Here is an 11,584-nt window from a genome sequence, read left to right on the forward strand (position 1 = left end):
TGACTCGAAAACATGATTTGGAAACTCAAGAATGAAACTATTAGAGAAGTTCTTAAAAGTATGCTTATGGAATCATCTTGAATTTTAGCATATTTCCAATAAGTCTGTTGTTGGTTATGCATAAATTTCCACATATCCATCATAGTTGAAAATTCTGACTTATTAATGGTGTTCGAAGAAGTGGTCATCGGGATGGTCAACAAAGGATTAACATTTGTTTAACTAGTTCAGCAATATTTGGTCTCATTCCTGATTTAGGGCTATTCAGTTGACCTTCAGATTCTATTTTTCTTAATTCAGTTATTGATTCAACTTCTGGTTCAGATTTGATTGACGACTCGTCAAATTCTAGTTCGTTTGGCTCGGTATGATTCAATTGTTCAACAGCCTCTACTAACCTTTCAAGACCGTGTCTTGTTATGCAGCCTTGAACATAATGACATTTGAGGTTTGCTTTTGACTGAACTTGTGCTCGTAAACAAAATGAAGTAATCAATAATGGAAAGCAAGTACTTTCTGCCTTTTTCTTAGCACGATCTTGGATTTCTTTGAGACCAATTTCCCAACATTGATTGACTTTTCTTTCATAATTACATATAACAAAAACATTCCTTCCATTGAGATGGTGGAACTATGTGAGATAGGCATGAAGCTATATCGTACAAAGTAGAATCATACATTAGCCACTAGTTTTAAGTACTCCTTTCGACAAGAGTGACTTCCATATTTTCTTATGATTCATTGGGACCTTAGATCTGCAACAACGTTAAGTACTTGTTGAAGAAAATCTCAATTGATATTTATCATCATGGCAGAGTATTTATCTTCTTCAACATTAGGAAAATTAAACAAATCATTAATAGATTTTGAAGTAAGGGTTACCTTCTTTTTTACAAATAAGAACTTTAGAAGCATCTAGAACAGTTAAGTTGGCGTAGAATTCTCGTACTATTTCCTCTTCAGGTAATGATCGTGCATCACAAAATTGATTCCACTTTAAAACCTCAATTGTTTTCTGAATTGACATTGGCACGACCATCTTATCATTGCTTTCCAAGTTGAAACTTTTTTCTGGCATCATGGGCTAATTTTGGAAAATGGAATCAAATCTTTCCCTTGGTTTCTTGTAACAACCCAATTTTAGCTAAATTAGAACAGTTGTTTTGGAACCACAAATCTAATTTTTTAAAATTTATTTTAATATTATTTTTGGTGTTTACAGTATGTGAATTAATATGTGTGAAAGTTTTACATGAAAATTTTATCGTTTGTGTGCTCAATTTGATAAAAGGACTTAATTGCGTAAAATGCAAAAGTGGCTAACTATTTGTTAAAGTGCTACATTGTTATGGCTTTTATTATGTGGAGTCCTTATGTTGTAATTGACCATTAAATATTTGAGTGGACAAATATGGACAACCATTATATAGTTTCTAATTAAATACTTAAGGTTAAAATAGTAAAAAGTATAATAACATGAAATAAAATAAAACAAAACTAAAATGGCCATGCATTCATCTTTCTTGGCTGAAACATAAGAAGAAAATAAAGCTTTGAAATCTTTGAATATTCGACACCTTTGGAAGCTTGATTCGGGTATGTGTTTTACTCAGTTTTTGATAATTTTTATATTTTTGAGATCGTTGCTTTGAATACTAGCTAGCCCATGCTTGAATTTTTGAATTGGTTGTGTATTTCGTGATGTGCCATAGATGAGAAATTGTTGTTTTTGTTGTTTGATGATGGAAAATAAAAATAAGTTCTTAGATTATTATGTTTAATTAAGTGATTTTTAGTAAAAATGTGTATTAAGGATTAAATTATGAATTTTGTAAATTGAGGGGTCAAAATGTAAAATAAATGAAATAAATGGGCTGCTATGAACCTTAGTAAAATTAAGCTATATTTGAGTTTGGTGAAATTTTGAATATTTTGTGTTTTGTGAAATAAGGACTAAATTGTGAAAAATATAAAATGTTAGGGGCTAAAGTGCAAATTTTCCTTTTATGTGTTTTTGGATAAATTTGAGTAAATATGCGATTAAATAAGTTAAATTTGTATTAAATTAGATTAAGAAAAGAGGAAATTGGATTTGGATCAGGGAAATCAAAAGTTATCAATTAGTCATTTCGGTTCGTTCATCTCCGTATGAGGTAAGTTCATAAGTGAATAAATGATGTTAAATTGAATGTATTTATTATGTACATAGCCGAATTGAATTGTATGTATGTATAACTATATTGCCGAATTGAATATAGCATGCAATGATTTATTACGAGCATGAATCGATCGAATTATGATGTTTGAAATCCTCGTACAAACGTTAGGAATAGTTAGGATACTTATGTCATGACATAGGACTTCGATATGTGATTTCGTGTAAGATTACGTCTGGTACATTGGCATTGATTTGAGATTTACGTGTAAGACCATGTCTAAGACATTGGCATCGTATATGATTTCGTGTAAGATCCTGTCTGGGATAGTGGCATCGATAGTTGATTACATGTAAGACCACGTCTGGGACGTTGGCATCGTGGGAGCTTTTCGAGCTATCTGAGTATCTTTATTGATTCCAAATGGTTCAACGGGCAATGTTGAGATAAGATCGAATATGAAATTGAGTTATATGCTCAGGTACGTGCAAAGTTAAATGTTCATGAAAATAAGGTAAGTATAGTATTTGTGATGATGATATAAAGTATGCATGATAAAAGAGTGATTTATATGTATATGAGATTGTTCATATTCGGCCTAGTTGAAATTATAATGCTAATGTTCATTTAATAATTTTATTTTCTTATGACTTACTAAGCTATTTAAGCTTACTATGTGCATGCTCTTTAGTTGTTTTATAGATTTTGGAAGCTAGTTAAGAGCTCGGGGATTGTCAAGGAACTTCGTCACACTATCGATCCCTTTTTCAGTATTTTATAAGTTTAAAATTTGAACCTATGGCATGTATGAGCTAGATAATATGTTTGATCTTGAAGTATGTATATATTTAACCATGCAAAAATGAATTGATTATAATGCTAATGGTTGTGTAAATTTGGTCATGTGTTTCGGCAATGAGGTAAATGATGGATGCTTGTTGAGTTATAGTATATAATATATTAGTAAGTAATATGCATGTCATATATGTGTGGTGTGCTTGGTATATGCTTACGGTTTAAAGTAATGATATGTATGGCTTATGATGGTTCATTATGGTAAGCTTGACATATTGGTATGGTTTGCATTTGTTGATTTTTATGATTCGGCTCAAACGAAGTAAACATGGTTGATGGATATATATTTCGGTTGTGGCTTAATATTGGCTTATTTGGAAGGTATGATTTGTAGTATGAATTAGTTCAAGTTAGTAAGCTTAATATTGAGTATATATGTTTGTTATGTTTGTTATATGATTCGGTAAGGGGTAATGATAAGCATAATGTATATTCGGCCATGATGCGAATTTATTTTAGAAGTGTGTTTATGGCATATGTTATGGGATGGAATGGTATGATTATTGTGTTTATATTTGATTATTGAAATTATGACCATTTGGATAGTTAAAAATGTTAAGTTAATGGTTATAATCGGCTAGTCATAAGTAAAATAAGTGTGCATGCCAACGATACGATCATGTGTAGTTGGTTATTTAGATTCAGCTTGTGATGGCTAATAATGATCATGATTTGTAATGGCAAAGTTAGCTTAATATTGAATGGTAAAATTTTTGTGCTACTTTTGAATCTAAATTTGAAAGCCGAAATAGGTGAGAAGGGAATTGGTTAGGCGAGTGCAATTTATGCATGATAATTAGCATGCGAATGGGGTGTACTATGGTTTGTATTTTGTGCTCTTATAATGGTTCATAGTGATAGGCTAAAATGTGCATTATTTATGTTACATTAAAGATATGTTCGACTATATGGTAATGATACTAAGGTTGCATATGTGTTTGGACAATAATTGATGTGTAATAGTTTGTTTGGTTTTTAACATGGACACATGCAGAGTTAAGGAATTGATATTTTTGATATTATTCAAAATAAATAGATATATTGACATGTATTTGATATTTGTTTGAATATCTTAATGTATGCATATGAAATTTTTCATGTATTAAGCTATGTTATAATTTGATTTTTTGAATGCTATAAAGGAGATGTACATATGATTCGTATAATTGAGTTTTTATTACCTTAAAACATGAATAGTAATGAATGAATCTCCTAAGTTGTGTATTGTTCGATAATGCCTAGTAACCCCAATTTGGCAACGGATATGGGTTAGGGGTATTACATTTTTCATCTTCAATCACAATTGGGTTTTTGGCAGAAGTCTTTAAAGATCTAGTTCTCCGATTCATGATGATTTTTCTCGAAAGAAGTCGAGCAAGAAAATTTGGCAGTGGTGGTGTTGAATTAAAATGGCAATGAAGCAACAACAATGGTCTTTGCAGCGGCAAAAGGGAAAATGTTTAATATGGAGGCTGTGACAAAGCCTGGCTAGGAGTGGAGATGGTTGCTGCGGTGAAGGAGAGTTGCGGCGGGAAAGGGTGATGCGACAGCTAGAAAGGAAGAAACAAAAACAATATTTAGGAGGGAACCTTTGAGCTTTGAGGCCGATGACTAAAGGAAGGAAAATAAAGGGAAAAATTAGGTCTAATGGCTTAAATGTTGTGAAAAATAAGATGGTGTTAAGGGGATTTTATTGTGGTAAACTTGTGACAGCCCAAAATTGACCCTAGTCGGGAAGTGGTTTCGGGACCACAAAACCGAGTTATGAAAATAATTAATTGTTATATTCTACGTTTATTATGTGTGTACATGCATATGTGGAAGTTTCATTCCCTAATTTTGCCAATTGCATGAGGAATTATTAAATAGGGATCAACATGAGACATGGTAAAATATGATAGGCTAATTTTAAAGGGCTTATTAGTGCATGTCAACACAAAGGTGGACTTGCATGTCAAATTGCCCAATTTCCTTATAGTGGCCGGCCAAGGTGGGTTGATGATGGGCAATATATTTGTGAAATTGATATGGGGTTGTGGGATTTAATGAATAAAAGAAAAGAATAAAAAGAAAGCAAATGAAAAAAAAAAGGCTTCATCCTTGTCTTCTTGGCCGAATTGAAGGAAGGAATAGGGGCAAAGAACTTTCGGCCATTTGAATGCTTAATAAGGTTAGTATATTGTGTTAAAGTTGTGAAATTTTAGCTTGTTTTAGGTTAATTATCATGGTTCTTACTTAGACCATGCAAAATTTTTAACTTTGATGGATGGATGGAGCATTCGGCTATGGCTATTAAAGAAGGAAATTTGATTACTTCCTTTAAGTTTTGATGAAGAATGTGTTGAGGAAAGAAATTGATCTTGCTAAAAATATAAATTCTAAATGCTCATATATGTAATACCCAAATAAAAATGCTTGATGTCTTGAACAAATATTGTTTCGATGGGTGGAATGAGTAATGTCATGTATAGGTTTCGGCTATGGATTTTCATGTTTAATATTTTTATGTTGGTGTTCAAATTGAAAATGGATGTTAGTTGTGCTATAACACTTGCTTAATGATGAAAGGATCATGAGCTTAGGGCTTGAGAGGCATTCGGCTTTGGAGTAAAAATAATAGAAATGGTGTTTAGTCAATGCAAGTGTCCATACTTGTAGAATGTATTGAGTGTTGCAATCGGCCTTAACATAGACATGTGTGTGTTCGGCCACATAAATGAGCACCTAAGTTGATGTGTATGTTCGGCCAAAGGTAAGCATGTTGATGGCTTTATCTTGACTTAGAAGGTTCGGCTAAAGGGAAAATTAGCTAATATGTCGAATTCGATTCGTGAATTCGTACATATGTGACTCTAATGTCTAATGTGTATATGGACTAAGTACCTTGAGGTTCTCTTTTGATGTTCGAGTGAATTGTATTGAATCATTTGATGTGATTAAAAAATGCATATGACCATTGTGTATTTGAGCTAAAAGGTGGCCATATGACCCATCAAACTCCTTGTCATATTCGGCCTTAAGCTAGCAAAATGAGACTTTAATGAGTTAAATTTGTTAGATTTAGCTCAAGGAGTTAAAGGAGGTGAATCGAGCAAAGGCAAAGAAAAGGTCATCGAGTAGCCGAGTTGGAACCGTCTTACCTAACACGAGGTAAGTCATTAAGCATGTAGTTGGTATTATTTCAAATGGTCATAATGTTTATGTATTGATGCTGAATGGAATGAATAAATATACATATATATATATATGCATGAACGTATGTGATGATGAAATTGTTGAATGAAAAGAAAAGAGGTAAGATGTACTGAGTTGTTGATCTCGGCACTAAACGTGCGGGTATAACCATTTATGACCATGAGATTGGCGCTAAGTGCGCGGGATTAAATTGTACAGCACTAAGTGTGCGATTTGACTATGTTGCACTAAGTGTGCGAAATGAATATGATGCACTAAGTGTGCGAATTGACCATGCGGCACTAAGTGTGCGAGTTTGACTGTGTAGCACTAAGTGTGCGATTTGATTACGTAGCACTAAGTGTGCGAGTTGATTATATAGCACTGAGTGTGCGGACTCAATATACATTCGTGAATCATTATGGACACTATGTGTGCGACACTATTGAGTCGATCGCGGACAGCGGATCGGGTAAGTGTCTTGAGTACGTGGCTAATAGGTGCTATGCTTATACTTGGTGTTGAGCTCGGTAAGTTTGAACCTATGTGACAAATATACTTGAAGTCACGTACATAAAATTTATCGTAGGATGGGTGAAAGGCCGTTTAGTCGTTTGATTGTAACGGAAATAAATTGATTTATGAAAATGCTTCAATGTCCTATTGATGAGTATATGGAATGTGAATGCATGAATTGATATGAAATTGAATCGATAGGTTGGAGGAACTATGGTATGGTTCGGTATGGATGGAGTAAATTGTCTCGTTCCATTTTGTTTCCTCTTGTGATAATGTTATTGATGGATGGTAGTGCATTGCTTATGACTTACTGAGTTATAAACTCACTCGGTGTTTCCTTGTCACCCATTATAGGTTGCTTGGACTCATCTATTTTTGCGGGGTCAGGCCGTCATCGAAGTCATCACACCGGATAGCAAGTTTTGGTACTTTCTTCTTAGTTGGCTTAGAAGAACATTTTGGCACGTATAAGCTATTACGTTGTGTTTGAACTTTGGCATGTAAACTTTAAGCCATGCGAAAATGGCACGAATGTTCGATTGAGTTGGATCAAGGGTAGGCATGAAATGGACCTAGTTACTTTCGTAACAGATGCTGGCAGCAGCAGTGTCATGAGATTGAAAAATCACTAAAAATAGTAGGAGTGGAATTAATTGATGAATAAATTATGTAATCGAAGCTCGATGAGTCTGTTTTCATGAGGAAGTAACGAAAAGATCATATGGGCAGTATATTAAGAGATAATCAGATTTTTGTGGGACAGGGCCAGAACGGTTTCTGGATTCCCTACTCCGACTTTGGAAATTCATTATAAATTAACCAGAGATAATTAGGGGTCATACCATATATGTATAGATTCCTCTCTGAGTCTAGTTTTCATAGAAACAAACGGCATCAGTATTGAAGCCCCGTGCAGGGAGATATCCAAGTCGTAATGGGCAAAGGTCAGTGTAGTCGACCCCTGCAACATGGGAGACTTTGACTAATAAACTGTACTAATTGGCCCGACCAAAAATTCTAGAAAAAAATACATAGATGGGCACATGAGTCTAGTTTCTGGGAAAAATTACGAAACCGATTTTTGAGTTACGAAACTCAAGATATGATTTTTAAAACGACTAGTACACAGATTGGGCAGTGTCTGGAAAATAAATTTTATAAGGGGTTAAAGTCAGTTAACACCTCGTGTTCGACTCCGGTGTCGGTTTCGGGTTCGGGGTGTTACAAAACTAGGGTAAAATTTTAGCAAAAATTTAGCTAAAGGGGATGCTTGGGCTGCAAGGTATGGAGGGAAATAAGTGGCGGCATTACTAGGGTTTTAGGGAAGCTTAGAGGTGGCAAAATTTTGGGTATTTTCCTCATTTTTACTATTTTGGGCCTCGAGCCCAAGCTGCAATTATTTCTTATAGTGAAAATTAAACTAAACCAAAAATAAATTGATTAGTACTTGAGCCAAATGACCCTCTTTATTTAGCATAAAGATGAAAATAAAATTAAAAATAAAAATTCCTTTTAAAATACTTAGAAAAAATTTCTCGAAAAATTACATTAAATTAATTTCCCAAGAAAGGTTAGAGGTGTCACAATTGGTCCTACTTAAGTTTCAATCTCCTTAGACAAAATTAATTTAATGTATTAATCCAAGAGTATTTTTCTAATTATGCCATTTATTCAAACCAATTACATAAAAAAATCAAGGGTCTATTAAATTGAACGAATTATCAATTCACTCAACTTCACCATCCCAATAGTGCTTGAGACATTGACCAGTAACTTTAAATGTACCTCCCTTTTTATCTCGTAATTCCACTATTCCATACAGATAGACTTTGTGAATGGTGAATAGTCCGATCCATCGGGATTTGAGCTTCCCAGGGAATAACCTTAGTCTTGAATTGAACAACAAGACTCTTTGACCTTCTCTAAATTCTCAAGGTTGTATACGTTTGTCATGCCATCTCTTAGTCTTTTCTTTGTACATATTGGCATTCTCGTATGAAAACAACCTCAATTCCTCCAACTCATCAAGCTGTAAAATTATTCTCTCACTGGCTTGCTTTATATCCACATTTAATTGTTTCAAGGCCCAGTGAGCTTTATTTTGCAACTCAAGTGACAAGTGACATGCCTTTCCAAAGACTACTCGATAAGGAGTCATTCATAACGGTGTTTTGAAAGCTGTTCGATAGGCCTATAGAGCATCATCAATCCTTCGAGAGCAATCTCTTTTGTTAGGTCAAACCACCTTCTCAAGAATTCCTTTTATCTTGCGATTTGCAAGCTCAACCTACCCATTCTTCTGTGGATGATAGGTAGTAGCTATTTTGTGTTTCACATCATACTTGTCAAGCAACCACTTAAGCCATTTATTTACAATGTGAGATCCTTCATCACTAATTATATAGGAATTGCATGACTACCTTAGCATCATTTGTTGGGTATGCCTCGGCTTCCAACCATTTAGATACATAATCAACTACTACTAGGATGTACCCGTTACCATAAGAAGGAAACGGGTCTAGAAATTCAATGCCCTAAACATAAAAAAAATCTACCTCTAGGATGTTTATTGCTGAAATGAGAAGTTGAGTTTGCTATAGAATTAATATATAGGACTACTCTAATTATTATTGCTTTGTACAAAATGACTTCATTCGAATTTAAAAAATTAAAAATTTAGTTGCAAGGATTAATCAACAGAGGTTTCACTCGATTAAGTTTATCATTTTGTGACACACTCGTATTGTTTGTGAAAAGAAAGATGAAACGATGAGTTTGTATATAGATTACTAGTGGTTAAATAAAGTCGTGATAGGGAATAAACATCCATTGATTCGTATTGAAGAACTATTCAATCAATTGAAAAGTCATACAGTGTTTTAGAAGATAGATTACGGATCTGGTTAATATAGTTGTTAGTTACAGATGTAGATGTACCAAAAATAGCGTTCAGAAACTGATAAGAGCACTATGAGTTTCTAGTTATGCCTTTTGGATTAATTAATGCCTCTGCAGCATTTGAAGACTCGATGAATTGGAATCTCGTTAATCACATTTTGACGAATTCATTAATGTTTTGTATTGATGATATATTATATTTTTGAAATAGACTATATTTTTTCCAAATAATCCTAACTTAGAGTTGTAACGAGATATTCTGACTAAAGATCTCTGTAGAAGTGTTAAAGTAGGTCATTCTACTAATATCATCGAAGATAGTAGTTAGAGTATAGTTCAATTCTCGGATGTTAATAATTGTAATAGTCTTGTTATGTATCCAACTTCTAGCTTTCAAATGGGGATAAATAGTGATAAGAGTGTAGACAGTGGAAGACCAAGTTTAACATTGCATAGCAGTTCTCATCACTCAGATGATCTTGAATTATGTCAGCTTAGTTATTATAGACTCAAGAGTTAAATCGTTATTCTTTAGAGAATTTGTGGGATGCAAAGAAAAGACTCGAATTGTTTAGTTAAATGGAAGCTGATTCAAAATGATCATATCACCAATTTCAGTGTAGATTGTAATAATAGTTTTTTTTTCTAAAATTGAATATAGGAGCTGACTAGGTCAGAGGTGGTATAAGATATTTTATATAAGGTTGTGAGCAGTTTTTAATTAAGTTAAACCAAGTAGCAACAACATGTGAAATGACTTGAGACAAAGTTACTAACGAACGAGAATAAAACGTAGAAATTTTAGAATTTGTACCAAGATGTCCAATATGTCAACAAGTCAAAGTAGGGTATCAGGTTTTGTATGAATTATTATGGTTTGTTATGAATGGATTAAGAATGAGTCATGATAGATTCTGTGTTTGGATTACTTTTGATGGTGAGAAAGAAAGATTTGATCTGAATTGTTACTATCAGATTGCTGAAATCTACTCATTTTGTTTTGTCATGGCACAAATAGGTGGACAATCAGAATGAGAAAATCTGGCTCTGGAAAAGATATATCATCCAAGTGAAGGACAAATAGGGAAATGTTTACCATGGGTTAAATTCATTTTTGATAACAACCATCAGTCTTATATTAAAATGATATCGTTTGAAACTTTTCACGGATTAGATGTAGAACCCTGCTATGCTAGACAAATGGAGTGACAACCAGTTAATTGGGACCGAGTAATTGGAATTCTTATCAGATGAGAAATTTCGAGGACGAAATTTTCTTAAGGGGGAGAGTTGTAAAGCCTGCTTTTTAATGGTGTCAAAAATAGTAGTTTTGGGGCCACAAATCCAACGAGTGAATTCGTAAATATTGAATAACAAGATTTACGAGTCAAATATATTATTATAATAAATTTTGATTTGATAATTTATGTTATTTAAACGAATAATTAGGATCAAGTGATAAATCTTTAAAGTTAAGTGGTTTTAAAAAATGAGGTATCAGGACCTTGTTTCTATAAACCGAGCCCTTAAATATTTAGTAACATATTTACGGAGTGTTATTAGGGTCGTATAAAAATTTGGTTAAGAAATTTTAATATTTATTTAGTTAATTAATTAAAAAGGACTAAATTGTAAAGGTTACAAAAGTGGGTTTCTATTAGTTTAATGGCTTAAATGATTAAGGAAAAATAAAGAAATGGACTTATATGGTAATTTTACCAAATCTTTAGATATTGGATGGTTAAGGGGTTGAAAATAGTTAAAATTTGATGTTAATTAAATGGTAGAATGGTAATTCAACATTAAATCATAAACTAAGAAAAAAACAAGTGGGGTATCATCTTCTTTAGTTCTTCCTTCCACCGAAATTAAAGAGAAGAACACCATTTTATTTGTTTTAAGCTTCTGCCAACTTCAAAGCTTTGCATGTAAGTAATTTTTGGCCTCGTTTTTAATGATTTTTATGTTTTTGTTATAGTATT

Source organism: Gossypium hirsutum, chromosome D08 (assembly GCF_007990345.1).
Source record: "Gossypium hirsutum isolate 1008001.06 chromosome D08, Gossypium_hirsutum_v2.1, whole genome shotgun sequence".
Taxonomy (NCBI): domain Eukaryota; kingdom Viridiplantae; phylum Streptophyta; class Magnoliopsida; order Malvales; family Malvaceae; genus Gossypium; species Gossypium hirsutum.